This window comes from Nyctibius grandis, chromosome 2 (assembly GCF_013368605.1).
Source record: "Nyctibius grandis isolate bNycGra1 chromosome 2, bNycGra1.pri, whole genome shotgun sequence".
NCBI lineage: Eukaryota > Metazoa > Chordata > Aves > Nyctibiiformes > Nyctibiidae > Nyctibius > Nyctibius grandis.
Window position 1 is genome coordinate 47,820,822 of NC_090659.1, and position 16,171 is coordinate 47,836,992.

Consider the following 16,171-nt stretch of genomic DNA (forward strand, 5'->3'; position numbering starts at 1 on the left):
TTTCCTCTCCCCTTTCCTGCCTTCTTTCGGTCTCCCTGCAGCTCATGAGCCTAAGACTGGACTTTTTGTGAGGTCTGTCATGTAAGTGGGCTCATTTGGAAGGAGGCAAGGAGGGAAACGTCTGAGGGAAGAGTTTATGGAAATGGCCAAAAGTTTGCATTATGAGGACTTCATACTATTGGTCTTCTATACAAATAAAGTTTACCTTAGCTTTTTTCTCTGCAATTGCTTATTCCTTGTTTATCATAAAAAGACCTCAGATACTCCTTCTAGTAAAATCCTTCAGTTCCTGCTTTGCTAGAATTTTACTGTAGAGTTTCTGGGATAAATTCTGGGATGATTATATCCCTGGTCATTGCCTTGGAGGGACAAAAGTGGCCAAAGCCTATGCCCTGGCTTCAGCAGCTCACAGGAGCATAACACGACTTACTTGCCTCTTGTGGAAGACCTGAGTGAGGTCATAGGAATGGAGATGGGCTCAGGATGACTCAGAGGTGTCCCAGAAACACATTGTAATGTGACCTTTCGTCACTGTACAGACTGCCGCGGTGACAGGGGGTTAACCTCTCCTTGGCCTGAAACTGGCACCTGTTTCTCAGCACAGCTCAGACACAAAGCTCTGCCAGCACAAAACCATCCCCACTACAGTACAAGTACAGCCATGTGCAGGGTGGTTCGCTGACTCCAGGAAAGATGTGCAGCAAAGCAGGGAAATAAGGCAGCTCTCTTGACTGTCAGGCCCCCGGTGTAACCTCTAGAGCACACTTCATAAATATTTGAATCTTCAATAAAATCTTCTGGGTGTCTGCTTCCTGCAACACTAACTGCTTTAAAGTATTCATGGGTTATTTGCTTATGACTCTTAAACAAATCTATTAAACACCCTGCATTATTTTTAGTTAAATTCTGTTTTTTCCCCTTTCGCTTTAATAATTGATATTGTTTTGGATACATAAATATGTCCTAAGAGTATTTGTCATTTCCTAATGTTTACAGTGGGGATTTTTTTTTCCCATAAAACTGTGAGATTTTTCTTCCATATAGAGTATACTTTTCTGTTACATGTGTGTTTCAGAAACAGCCACAGACACTGCATCTGGCAATGGCATGTGGATTTGCAGGAATTGTAGTTAATGTTGCTTGGAAAACCTCATGTTTTAATTTTTCACTCATCATGTGGTCACAAAGAACAAGGACATCCCTCGTATAAAATATTACAGGATTATGTTAAGTGATGGATCAAAAATTTCTGGCATGCTCCTATCTGTTTTCAACAATTACTGAATTAGGACTTTATGTCTAACATACTGGGAATAGACAGGATGGTGCAAAGGAGAACAAAAGAGTACAGAGGACCATGAGAGTCTCTTAGATAAGGGGTTTATTGCATGTAACTCAGAGATGAAACTGGTTTTAATGAACAGCTTACTTTATGTAAAGAGTTGATGGACTTTCTGAGCTGCTCTCTGTCTAAATTTTGCAGATAGATGTAGTCAGGAAAGTCAACAAAGAGCTCAAACACTCCTACTCCAGTTTGTTAGTAAGTCCTGCACGTTATTTTCTGTGCTTCTGGTAACTTCATGAAAAATAAATAATAAATAAAACAGATAAAGAGAATCACGGTCTACTCTACAATGAGCGTTTTTTTTTATTTAAATAATAATAAAAAAAAGGGTTCCTGAAGTCACGGGAATCATTTTGGCATGGAGCTGATGAAAATAGCGTGGATTCACTGAGGAAATGCTCCTTGTAGGCACCTACTAGCTGATATGGTCACAGATGCAAAATCTCGCATTACTTGCCCCCCTCCCCCTGGAAAATGAGAGAGCACCCTCTACTTCTTATCCCCCTCCTGAAAATGATCCTTGAGTCCCTTGTGCTTGAACCACTCCCAGCTGCAAGAATGTGATGAGAAACAATAAGTGCAACAGGTCAAACCCGCCAGCTGGATGAACAGGTAATGCCCTTTATTAGTGCTCAAGTTAGCTTAAACTCCATGGAAAAGCCAACGGACAGCACAAAAGCCCAGCAGAAAACCTCCTGTCTCCTTCTTTTCCGTCTCTTTGTACTCTCTCAGTTGGCGGGGCGGCAGAGGCGGCGGCGGCAGCGGCGGCGGCAGCAGCAGCAATGGCGACTGAGGTGAGTCCGGGGGCGAGTGTCAGACCAGCCTGTGCAGCGTGTTCCCGAGCTCGGGGACACCCGAGCTGCAGCCCCTACCCCGTCAGCCCCTGGAAGCCCTCGCCAGCCAATCAGGCGAGGAGGGGGCGTTGCCAGGAGCAACCGCGGGAGATTTAAACGCGGAAAGATCCAAACAAACCGTCAGTCGGTGGCGATGGCGAGTGAGGGAGCGCGAGCGACCAGGGCGGGCAAACAGAGCGGGCGCGGCAGTCCGTGCGGGCAGGGCAAGCAGGCAGGGCACAGCCACCCTCCCGGCTCCTGGGGTGAGCACACTTGGTGGCCTCGCCTGTCCAATTTGGAACAGACCCAGTGACGGTCTCCACAAGGTTGAAAGCTGTGGCTAGCAGGAGTGGGGGGACCCACACGGAGCCTCCTAAACAGCACACAGCTGTCCAGGTCTCTGGCTGCAGGAAGTGCTTGAACCTGGCATTAGTATCACGAGGCAGCAGAAATGACACCTGTGTGCGGTGTGAACAGGTGGATGATCTGCTCAGCCTGATGGCAGAGCTTACAGAAGTAGAGAGGCTGAGGAGTATCAGGGAGTATGAAAGGGAAATTGACTGGTGGACTCACACCCTTCCATCCCTGAGAGAAATGCAGCAGATGGAAACTCAGCAAGAGTCAGAGAAGCCCCAATCCTCTGGCCATCAGGAAGGAGGGGACCCAAAGGATGAGGGGGAGTGGAAAGAGGTCCATGCTCAGAAGGATAGGAAAATCCCTCCCCAGGCCCCCTCACCTTCCCAAGTGCTCTTACAGAATAGGTATGAGGCTCTGGAACTTGAGGGTCAGGCAGATGATAGTGGAGAAGAAGGTCCATCTCGGGGCTTGCCTAGAATAACTCAGTCAACCAGATGGATCAGAAATACAGGTGTTAAAAAGAAAGAAGGGTGATTGCAGTGGGGGACTCCATTCTGAGGGAAACTGAGGGCCCTGTATGCCGATCAGACCCATCTCCCAGGGAGGTCTTCTGCCTCCCTGGGGCCCAGGTAAGGGATATTACCAGGAGGCTCCCTAGGTTAATTCTGCCCTCTGATTATTACCCATTGCTGGTTGTCCAGGTTGACAGTGATGAGGTTGATGAAAGAAGCCCTAGGGCAACCAAAAAGGATTTCAAAGCACTGGGGTGACTGGTTGAAGGGACAGGAGTACAGGTGGTGTTTTCCTCAATTCCTCTTGTAGCAGACAAAAAAGGTGAAAAGAACAGGATAACCCACCTGATCAACACTTGGCTTAAAGACTAGTGCCATCAGTGGAATTCCAGCTTTTTTGATCATGGGGTGGTTTATATGGCACCAGGCCCGCTTGATGGGTTTCACCTGCCTAATAGGGGCAAAAGGATTCTAGCTTGTAAGTTGACAGGGCTGATTGAGAGGGCTTTAAACTAGGCTTGAAGGGGAAGGAGGATAAGACTAGGCTTGCTGGAAATGAACCTGAGGGTGGAATGCCAGAGTTGGGGGAGAAACCGATAGCCCAGCCGAAGTGAATCTACACCAAAGCATGCAGCATGGGTAACAAACGGAGGAGCTGGAGGTCATTGTGCAGCAGGAAAGATATGACATAGTCACCATCACAGAAATGTGGTGGGATGACTGGCATGACTGGAGTGCTGTAATGGATGGCTACAGGCTTTTCAGAAGGGACAGGAGAGGTAAGAGATGCAGTGGGGTGGCTCTGTACATTAGGGAGTGTTTTGATTGTATAGAGCTTAAGGACAGTGATGATAAGGTTGAGTGCCTATGGGCAAGAATCAGGGGGAAGGCCAGCAAGGCAGATATCCTGGTGGGAGTCTGTTATAGACCACCCAACCAGGATGAAGAGGCAGATGAACTATTCTATAAGCAGCTGGCTGATGTTTCACAATCACTAGCCCTTGTTCTAGTAGGAGACTTTAATTTGCCAGATGTCTGCTGGAAACTCAACTCAGCGGAAAGGAGGCAGTCTGGGAGGTTCCTGGAGTGTGTGGAAGATAACTTCCCAACACAACTGGTTAGTGAACCCACCAGGGGAGGTGCCCCGCTAGACCTGCTGTTTACAAATAAAGAAAGTCTGGTGGAAGATGTGGTGGTTGGAGGCCATCTTGGGCACAGCGACCACGAAATGATAGAGTTTTCGATTTTTGGGGAAAGAAGGAAGGAGGTCAACAAAACCTCTACCTTGGACTTCCGGAGTGTGGACTTTGGCCTATTTAAGGACACTGGTTCAGAGAGTCCCATGGGAAACAGTTCTTGATAACAAAGGGGTCCAGGAAAGTTGGATATACTTTAAGAAAGAAATCTTAAAGGCGCAGGAGCAGGCCATCCCTGTGAGCCGAAAGATGAGCCGTGGGGGAAGAATTCCAGCCTGGTTGAACAGGAAGCTCTCACGAGAGCTTAGGGGAAAAAAGGTTTATGATCTTTGGAAAAAGGGGCAGGCAACTCAGGAAGAGGACAAGGATGTCGCTAGGTCATGTAGAAGGAAAATTAGAAGGGCGAAAGCTCAACTAGAACTCAATCTGGCCACTGCAGTAAAAGATAATAAAAAGTGTTTTTATAAATACATAAACAACAAAAGGACATCAAGGGAATATTTCCATTCTTTACTGGATGCAGGGGGGAACATTGTTACCAGGGATGAGGAAAAGGCTGAGGTGCTTAATACCTTTTTTGCCTCAGTCTTTCACAGTAAGACTGGTTATCCTCAGGGCAACTGCCCCACTGAGCCAGTAGACAGGGACGGTGAGCAGAATAGACCCCCTATAATTCAAGAGGAAGTGGTTAGTGACTTGCTGTGCCACTTGGATGCTCACAAGTCTATGGGACCAGGCGGTATCCACTCAAGGGTACTGAGGGAGCGGGCGGAAGAGCTTGCTAAGCCGCTATCCATTATCTATTATCAGTCTTGGCTAACTGGGGAGATCCCAGATGAGTGGAGGCTGGCCAATGTAATGCCCACCCACAAGAAGAGCCAGAAGGAGGATCCCAGGAACTACAGGCCTGTCAGCCTGACCTTGGTGCCTGGCAAGGTTATGGAACAGATCATCTTGAGTGCAATTACACAGCACCTAGAGGACAGCCAGGGGATCAGGCCCAGTCAGCATGGATTTAGGAAAGACAGGTCCTGCCTGACCAATCTGATCTCTTTTTATGACCAGGTGACCCACCTAGTGGATGAGGGAAAGGCTGTGGATGTAGTATACTTGGACTTCAGCAAAGCCTTTGATACTGTCTCCCACGTCATCCTCCTGGATAAGCTGGCAGCCCACAGCTTGGACTGGTGCACTCTTCACTGGGTTAAGAACTGGCTGGATGTCCGGGCCCAGAGAGTGGTGGTGAACTGTACTGCATCCAGTTGGCGTCCAGTCACTAATGGTGTCCCGCAGGGCTCAGTACTGGGCCAAGTCCTGTTTAATATCTTTATTGATGATCTGGATGAGGGTATCAAGTGCACCCTCAGTAAATTCGCAGACGACACTAATTTGGGTAGGAGTGTTGACCTGCCTGAGGGTAGGAAGGCTCTGCAGAGGGATCTGGACAGGTTACATAGATGGGCTGAGACCAATGGTATGAAGTTCAACAAGGCCAAGTGCCGGGTCCTACACTTTGGTCACAACAACCCCACACAGCACCACAGGCTGGGGGAAGAATGGTTGGAAAGCGGCCCAGTGGAAAAGGATCTGGGGGTGTTGGTGGACAGCCGGCTGAACATGAGCCAGCAGTGTGCCCAGGTGGCCAAGAAGGCCAACAGCTTCCTGGTGTGTATCAGGAATAGTGTGGCCAGCAGGGCTAAGGGAGTAATTGTCCCCTTGTACTCGGCACTGGTGAGGCTGCACCTTGATGTCAGTGTCATCTTGCACTGTCCCTGCTCCTTTGGCAGAGGAGTGAGGGAGAAGCAGGTGGTGACAGTGGAGATTCAACTATTAGACACTCAGATAACTTCTTGTGACCTCTTGCTGCATGGCCTCTTGGGCACAAAGGGAGAAGGCTTCACAAGATCTCACCAAAAACTAATACTTATCTATGACGTTTCCTAAACTAGAAACAGGAGAAAACACATAGGTATGGAGGAGTACCTGGAATAATGCAACATGCAAGCTGGATGTGGCTAATGTCCAATGCGTGTCTAAAAAGACCAAGAGGGAAATAAAATTCCAACTGCAACAAACAATGACGGCAAATTAGACTACCATTTGACTTGCTTGAACAATATTAAGCAACAGAATAAAAATTACAAGTGCTTTTACACATCAGTACTAAAAAATGAGCTGGGAGATAAATTTTCTGGAGACAATAGATGGCTGCTTCCTGGAACAACTAGCCTCAGAAACCACAAGAAAAGAGGCTATTTTGGTTATAATCTGAAGTGATGCACAGGACTCACTTCAGTGAGAGTCTCTGTGATAGGGACTACAGTACTGAATTTCAAAAAAAGAAACTGTGTAAAAAATGAGGTAACTGGTCAAAAATGAACAAATAAACAAGCAAAAAAACTTGTAAAAGCAGCTGTGCAAAATGAAAGAAGCCTAGGAGCAACCTGGAGGCTGTTGAAAAATATAGTGTTATAAGCCAGGTAAAAAGTGTGCCACAATTCAGAAAGAAAACAAAGCAGTCCAGAAAATCCCTTCAGGCCTTAACTGGAAAGTTATGCAGGCTATTACATGGAAAAAGTCTTTTAAAAAAATATAAATCTGGCCCAAAAAAAGAGAAGAGGAAAGCCCATGCACACAGCAAGTTGAAAGTAAATAAAAAATTAGAAGGGCTGAAAGGAACGTGAAGAGTTTGACAAGGAGTTCCCTGAAGGAACTTCCTTCCATGGCAGGAAGCAGGAAGGGGATTAGTGGGACCACGTGGCCACCAAAGTGTAGAGGGGACACACAGGCCAGGGTAACTCCCATGTACTAAAGGGCTCTGGAGGGGTCCGGGAGCCACAGCCCTGTGACTCTGCCTCCAGTTCTGCCCACTGTGCATCCGTGCCAGTGCTGGTTGTGTTCAGCAATGATCTGGGAAAGGCAATGCACAGTAAAATCTGCAAGTCTATCTTGGGTAGACAACAGATTCACAGATTGTAAGAAACCCCAGGAAAAACTCACAAAACTGAATGAGTTGGAAAAAAAGCGGGCAGATGAGCGTCAATATCAATAAATGCAAGGTAATACATCTAGGGAACAGTAATCTAAACCGTATTTGCGTGACACTGAAACCTGAGCTGTAAATGCCAGCTGTAACTGAGATGCAGCTACCAGAAAGAGACCTTGGAGCCATCGCTGTCTGGTTTTCAAAATAATTGTCTCAACCCGCAGTGGCAAATGCAAAAGGGAATAATTTTGGGTATCATGAGGCCAAAACATCAACAAGGTATCATCACTGAGAGCAAGACAGGCTTTTTGCCACTGTATTAAGCTGGGGTGTACCATGCTTCAAGCACTGTGTGTACAGTCCTGGCTCTGTGTCTCAGGAAGGACTTAGTGGCGTTGGAGGTGATATGGGAAAGAAGCAATGAAAAGAATCCAGGGGATGAAGTAATTGCCTTCCAAAAGGAGACTACAAATGTTTGGGACCCTTCATTTTGAACAGGAAGAATAAGTGTTACAGAATCAAGAGGGTGCTGGGTAAGCTGAATGCAAAGCTGTTATTGATCGAGTTCTTGAACTTGATGGAGCAAGAGGAAGACTAGTTTAAAAGCAAGCGCTCCTTTACTGAGTGCATATTGAACTCTTGTACCTTGTTCCCATGACAGGGGTGAAGGCAAGCAGTACTAGCCGGCTGAGAAAGAGAGAAGACAAATTCATGGTCAGCAGGTCAATAAACAGATAGCAGAAGGACTAGACAGGAAAATACCCTCTAACATCTCTAATCCAATGATTGCAGAAACTGGTGCAGTGCAAGGGAAATGGTCTGCCATGAAGTGTCTGGGTTCACGTGTTAAATGTCCAGTTGCTATTTTTGCAGACAGAGGGCCAGACTGGATGGACCACTAGTTCTGTTCTGTTGGGCATCTCTTCTCTTACATGGTCATATAATGTTGTCGTTGGAGAGGGGAAAATGTGTAATTCCAGAGTGCACCAAAGAATCTTTCTATCAGTCTTCATCTCTGTACATTGCCTCAAATCCCATTTGTGCTGAGATTGATGAAAAAAATGGTTATATGCCTGTTGATTGTAACTACCCCTGCTGCAGCACCAGCTCGTACCAACAAGAAATCACACTATAAATACACCCAACCTCTAGCTGGAAATTGCTTAGATTTCTTCTGTCAATTGACATAAAGGTGGTCTCATTGGAATGGAAGCAAATAAACAAAAACCTTACACTGGCAGAAATATGCTTAGTGGCCAAAAATACCTGAAGGGTGAGCTTAGGCCCTTGGATTTGAGGTCAGCTTGTGATGGAATTTTGCAACTTCAGAGCTGTCTCCATGCAGAAAGCAGAGCTTTTCCCTCCTATTTTTATAGCTATTCCTAGATAGCTGCTGTTCCAGCCCTCATCCCTTTACTGGCATTTGCTAGGCTTTGTGATTATTTGCTCAGCTTTCTTCCATTTTCTCCTTGACCACATCTAACCTTTTTTTCTTTTGTGATCCTCTTTACTTCTGTGTACTGCACTCAGAGGCAACCTGCCAGACTGGGGCAACTGAGACCACTGCTTTTACATCTTCTCAGATGAAGTGTGAGAATCACTCCAGGTTGCCAGTTTCTTCTCCTTCTTTCCTTCATCCTTGCAAGAGGTAGCCACAGACTTGACTTCCACCTTCACTGTTCTGTCTTCCTCAGGTTTCTCCCACTTTCACTCTACAGTACCATTTTCTTTCCTGAATTATAGTAGTATATATATCCTGATATAGACAGGTATAACCAAGGAACACAGACACTGGAAGGTTGGCCAGTAGGAGTAGAAGTTTTGCTCTTTAGTAGCAAAATGACCTTTCCTGAAAGAGACTTTTGCGGTAGCCTAGGAATGTGAGGCAGCACAGCCGCTTGGCACAGAGGAGCTGGCTTGCCTGGGTTGGTTTCAGAGAGTGCCGTTACATAGTTCAAGTGAGGTGATGGCCCTGTGGTGTAAAGTCATACTGCCCTTTCATGTCGGGGCAGCTGGCTCATGTCCTCCTTTCCCCAGTGTCTGTCTGTGTGTGTCAATAAGTTACTTGATCCATGCTCTTGCACCAGTCTCTTGAGCTTGACTGCCTGAGAAAATTTGGAGGCATGAAAGCAGTCGATCTTTGTGGGCTGTTTAAAGTCTCCTTCGATCAGGAAATCTCAGTGTTTGCACAGCAAAAATCAGGGGAGAGAGAATGAAAGGAGAACATGAGAGCGCTACAAATTATATTAATAAAAAAGTCACAAGTAAAAAATTACTATGATGCATTAAAAGTACTTCCCCCTACAAGCATTTCTATTTCCTCCTTAACTTTCAAGCTTGTAAAAAACATGAACACTGAAGGGAAAATAGTTTGTGCAAAGCCCGCTCAACACTCATTTAGTACCAACACCAAGAGCTGCAGACACTACAGTGCAGCAGCAGGTAGACTGCCCCACAACTATTGCTGCTCCCATTGCACCAAAATACATACAGCTCAGACATTGTCAGTAAATTTGTTTCACATTTTCCCAGGCAGCTGTTGAGGATGGTTTCCTAGAGAGCTAACCACCCGCTCCCTCTTGGCAGCACCAGCTGGGAGAGATACAGTGGTAAGATTGTCCCCCTGCTCTTGCTAAGGTCTCTTCCCCACCCCAGTTTTAAGGTGAGCTTCAGGTCTCCCTGCTGCCTTTATTTGTGATAGAATAGACAGCATTTTCAGAGTGATATACTTACTTTAATACTGTCATAAACAGATTTTATGGCAGCAGAGTCATTTCCAGCCAAACCTTTGGCAAAACATAAAGAATCCACACTAAGCTTATGAGTTCTTCTATGATGTCTCAGACATAAAAAGGGAGACTAGATTTTTTTGGTCTCATATTGAGTGCCTTTCTGAGTTTTTCATGCACATGCTATTTTCTAACGTAATCCTTGAATATTTCTTAGCCTCAATCCAGTCACTGTGTCTTTAAACTTCTTGTTTTGGCACCTCTGACAACACCTCTTCTGGCTCATAGAGAGAGATTGTACTTTACCCTTTTTCCTTCTATCTTTCCACAGTATTTTTTTTTTCCAGAATAAAGTACATTCAGGAAATTATATGCTACTTTGAAAGTGGGTTTACACCTTGACTGTTAGAAGAATCACGGATTGGAGGAATTTCATTTTTAGTAGCTTCTCAGAGTTGGTGCTTGCTTGGGGGTGGACAACTTAGTGAGGAGGAGAAATGGACAGAAGAAGAGCAAAAGAAAAGAGTTTGGTGCTATGAAATGGTTTATCTAGATAGCTTAAGTCTTGCCACTTAGCTGATACAGTTGGCTTGTGGCTCACAGAAATACTACTGCATCTTCTGAGAAAATGAATGCTCCTTAGAAAAGTAAGATTCCATTTTATTGTTCTACACATACCTTCTTAGCCATTTTGAGTAGACAACTGTGGTTTCACTATTGTTACTACTGTGCTTGAAAAGTTGTTCTTTCATATTGCCAGGGCCTGTCACTCAGACTATATCAGGTGGGAGGACAGAGTCTTTACTGTTGATACACTTCTCACTTTTCTTGCTGTTCTGCATAGTATTACTTGTCTCTGTTCCCAGTCAGATGTGGATATGCATCCTAATTTGCAAAAGGAACATTTTGATATATCTTTTCATATAATTATGGTCTGCTTCATTCTCAAACATGGATGAATGTGAACCCATCTAAATCTCCATAGCGCAAACTCTTCCAAATGCAAGCAAATGTGAGAGTATAAGGAGTCAATTTGCAAAATGAAACTCACCCTGACTACAGCCTAAAATGAAGGAACCTGTTTTGGTTTAGGTTTGAATTATATTAAACTTTTTATTTTTTTTCCTTTCTCCTGATATTCTTTTTTTGATATTCTAGCTGAGTGCAGCATGAAGAAGTGACTAAGACTCCCCTTTACTCTGAGTAAAAGCTTCATGACAACTGCCTCTGTGAGATTTACACTCCATGTAATTTCAGTCCAAATCTCAACTCTACAACCAGTTCAACTGTTGATGTTGAACCTCTTTCAATATAGAACTTGAATCTAAGCATTTCTTGTCCCCATGTGTAAAGTATATGGATCATGTGTAAAAGTGAATTCAATGCATTAATTGCTAAAATGCTGCCTCAGTATTCTAAAACCAAGTTTATTTTAAAAGGGAAACTCTACTAGTAATTAATATTGATGCTGTTTGATCTCAGAAAATCCTCTGAGTCTAGGGCAATTCAAAGTGCACAGCATATAAAGTTAGAGATGCATGCTGAAACTCTAAAAATAAAAGAGAGTATTCAAAGACATGAAAAATTGTCAAGAAACCTGGAAGAATTCACATGTCTATATAGGTTTCTTTTGAAAAAAAATTTATAAGAAATACTGAGCTGTGGATTCCAGGGGGACAGGGAAGCTATAAGGTGAGAAGACCAGGAATACAACAAAATGTGAGTGCCTTCTACAAGTAATATTTTTTATTTGAAAGGCAGCAAGGAAAAGAACTCAGTGGGTAAACTTTGCCAAAAATTAAGAGTATTTCTCTGGCTGATAGAGGAGCAGAGCAATATAAAATGGAATAAAAGCTGATGAATCACTGTCATTTCTATTGGTAAAAAAGCAATACAAGATCCTTCAACGTCAACATTAGATATGAAATGTGTTCCTTGACGTATTAAATTGCATTTTATTGAAACAGCCAAGGTAAATTTTAACTCTTGACTACTCGTTGCATTCACTTTTATGCTGTATGGCATGGAGCATCTTTCTGGTAATGAAAGGTTCACAGGAAGCCACAGACCCATTATAGACAACCATGTGGGATATCACATCCTCAGTGGGGGGTCACATTCCTCCTTCTCTGGGCACCAATGAATGTTTTTTTGCATAAGTAGAAACAAAGAGCAAGGTGAGTCTCTGGGAGAGGAACGGGGTTGCTGGTGATGAGCACTGAAGCAAGGTCCAAATGAAAGCTGGTTGTTCTGTGCCTTGGCATCCATGAGCACGGGAAACAGGGAGCACTGCAGGAAAAATGAGAGGCAAAATCACGGAATGGGTAAACGTTATTTACCTTTTATTCTTACTAGCAGTTTGTTAAAGGAACTCTTGAGGAAACCCTAACACATGTGAGGCTGAACAAGTACCAAGGAAGAGATGTTTGTGACAAGCAGGTTTAGGGTTGTGCCTGACAAGCATTGTGAGTAAAATGTGTGAAAGAGATATGTTGCAGCAGATAAGGAGTTGTACATTGTTTTATTGGGAACTTGAGATGCTTTATAGCACTAAAAGAGAGGAGACAATAATACTAATCAGCCAGAAGACTAGGTCCTCCACACATACATCCCTAGAGACCTGGTCCCTCTAGAGGCATTCCAGAATGGTGAGCTTTTTCATATAGTATTATTACCTAGTAACAAAATGGTCTGAGCATCATAAAACACTGTTTATAAGATTCTTTAAAAAAATAAATATCATCAAGTAATTGAAAAGGGATTTTCAAATGTGTGGAAATTTTCAAAATATGATGATTTTAAATATCTGCTCTTATTGTGATCAGAAACACAAATAAATAATACCATTGTCATGCTGATGTTGCATGTCAGTCAATCTGTCAGGGGCAGATTCAAAATCCACTGAAGGTGGTAATACAAATTCTACCTGGTGTGATGGGTCCTTAGTAATTCCATATACTTCTCATCACCTTTCTTTCCATTCACAAGCATTCATTTTTATACCCATTCTAGCTTCTTAGCCCATCGAATACACTTATTTTTCTACCTATTAACAGTGCTTGCTTATTGGCTTTTTGTATGGCTGTGACTTTTTTAAAGACATAAAATGATGCATTGTCTTTGCAAAGGGCCTCTCCACTGCCCTGGTGTTCATTACAGAAACCATATACCCATCACCCTGCTATCTACATCATCTTATTAGCCTGAAAGTAATATAATTACATTTATATGCCATCTATTTCATCTGTGTTTCATGATAGTTAAATCGGTTTCTTATGCATTTGTTTCATGCATTCACCACAAATTGAAATGTATAACCTATGCATATATTCATCTCGTCAAGTATTCATGTACTGGGTTCCTGTGTTCATTATTGACAGAAATTATTCATCCTAATGAATCCATGGGAACACCAAAAAGAGCATATGACAAAAAAATAAATTATACAAAAAGTGCTAGGAAATGTGTGCGTGTATATGTGTGTGTGTGTAAAACTAGCTCAGATTGAAAAAGAAGCAAACCTAAAAAAACACTCGTGCATGTTGGCTGGATGTGTAGATTTATAGAGCCCTTTTATTTCTCCAGTAGTGTGATCAGAAGGACCTATGTGCCAAGTGTACAATTCTTTCAGAAAAATAAACAAACAGCATTTTGCATAGTCATTATGTAGTGGTTGGAGACCTCCCAAATACAGACAGGGAAAATCTGTGACCATTAATGCCCTTTAGCTCTCCAAGTGCATTCAGTAATTAAAAAAATAATGCTAGTAAACATAGGACTGATAATGGACCTGTTTGGGGTGGTCTGTGGGGATGGTGGGTTTGGATTGGTTGTTTTTTTTTAAGAAGGAGCTCGGGTTTTTTAAGAAGGAGTGAGCGTTCAGGTTCAGAGTATATCACCAGGCAGCTCCACCCAGTAAAAAGGAGTCAGCCTTTGCTGCGGAACTGAGGATTCACACTATATTGCAGTGGAGCACACACCAGGAGATTGCTGTGCATGGAGATGGATGGGACTGTACTATGGTCACCCTTGTTAGGCTGGTCAGCTTTGCAGGACAGTGCAAAGTGACCTGCAGGCAATTCTTACTACTTGCAGCATATGTAGGATGTGTGGAGCATAATGTTTCTGATACTATGACAAGATGAAGAGAAGGAAAATGCCATGTTGAAAGCTCCTTGCGCTATTCTCATATGCTAGAACAGGGACATCTAGCCTCTGTGCTTCAACTATCCTCTCAATTAATTCATAAGCTTTTTAAGGAAGGGCTACCTAGACATACCATGCTCTGTAAAATGGGACTTCGACACTTGAGTGGATTGGCCATGTATTGCTGATTGCCTCTTTTTACTGCTTTGATCCCAAGATCTTAAAGTACTTTATAAATATTAATGAATAAAGACTCAGAAATATTCAGTCATTGTGTCTATGCTGTTGCTCATGTCACAGACGGGGGCAAACATATTAAGGCTACAATTTATTCCACCTTGCTTTACATTTCTGTATATGAGTGAGTTATTGCAGTTCTCCTTCATATTCAGGGGAAGAAATGAGAATTTTTAAGGTGTGACTCATTTAATGTATTTTATACATTTATTTATAAGGAAAGGAACGATGCTCTAGAAATATCTGTTTCTCTCCATCAAATATGAAGAGACTCTTAAGGTGACTCAGATTTAGACATCTGCATTGTGTGACTCTGTGTATGCTAAGAGAAGGATCATGGCTCAGTTTTAGCTGAGCCCAAATTTCCTAATTTCTACTACCATGCTTTGATTATACAACAAATACTACATGTATTACAGAAAGTTTCCTCAAATTGTATCAGTGTGTTAGATAGCATCTGATATGAAAAATAGGAAGATGATAAATTTTCTGTCAGTATTCAAAAACTAAGAGGTTACTTGTAAATTTAAAAGGTATTAGACTGGTATCACTCCCTGGAAAATAATGGAAAAGCTATCATTAATTGCCATTATTTAAAAATGTAAGATTTTATCATCTGTCACTATATTCTTGGGGAAAATGTTGTCAAACAAATCCCTCACAAATATTTTAATCTTGGCTAATAAGAGTAGTCACATATATATACCTAAAATTTTGCAAAGTAGTTAAAAAACATTGCAGAGTATAGAATTTAAATTAACATTACTAAAAAAGTTAGCTGTAATCAGTCAAGATCATGTCAATGGTTGAGTATTTGACTGTGAAATTTCATATCATTGCTACAATGGAGTGAATGTAATGATGTTCCAAAAAGATCCCTACCAATGTTGGTGCTATTTAGTACTTTCTTAAGGATCTGAGAGAAAATGTAATGACTATTGTTAAGACTGGCAGGCTAGGAAGAAAGAACAGGAACACAAATTAAAAGAGTATTCTGAATTGTTTCATAAGTTAGAATCATTCAAGCAAAACACATCAGTCCAATCAAATATACAAAAATACCCCTTATTAGGAACGTGTCGTACATCTCTTTTCATTGACATACAAAGATGCCTACTTTTCACTAGAAAGGCAATGAATATGGAAAAGATTTAGAGATCTTAGTGGAGAAGCAAGTCAACACCAGCATTGTAACACTTGTCTTACTCTTATAAATGAGCAAAATTGATCCTTAGAGCAGTCAGTAGGAACAGGGAGACTAATTTATTGTCTGTGATAAAGGATGAAAATAACCTCAGAAACTAACAATACTGAATAACAGTGTCCAGTCCTCTTGTCCATACTTAAAAGGGAATTGAAAACTTGCAAATTAATAATTGAAGAGAGTACAGAAAAAAGACAAAAGAAAGATCTAAGAATTTCAGTTCTAAGCTTGTTTAAATGTTTTGAGATCACTGTCAATGTTTCTACAGTAATGCTGTAACATGCAATGTAAGTTATTTTCAGGTGCTAAAGCTCTTTGCATCCCCCTTGGATGCAATGTTCTTACGTGCACCATTGGTGCGGGGAGAATGATTTTAATGCATCAAAGAGAGACGGAGTACTAAATGAGGGCCCTCAGCCTGTTGCTTTGAGATGTGCTGAGTACACTGCAACACACTTGAAGTCTTACAGACATGAGCCAGGGTTTCCTGAGGTAATAGGAGCCAACAGGGAAGCATCAGTGAAATACCTCAAAGGAATTAAGCAGTGTTCCGCTAAGAAGGTAACATGGCCAACAGCCCAGCTGAAGTGCCTTTACACTAATGCACACAGCATGGGCAACAAACA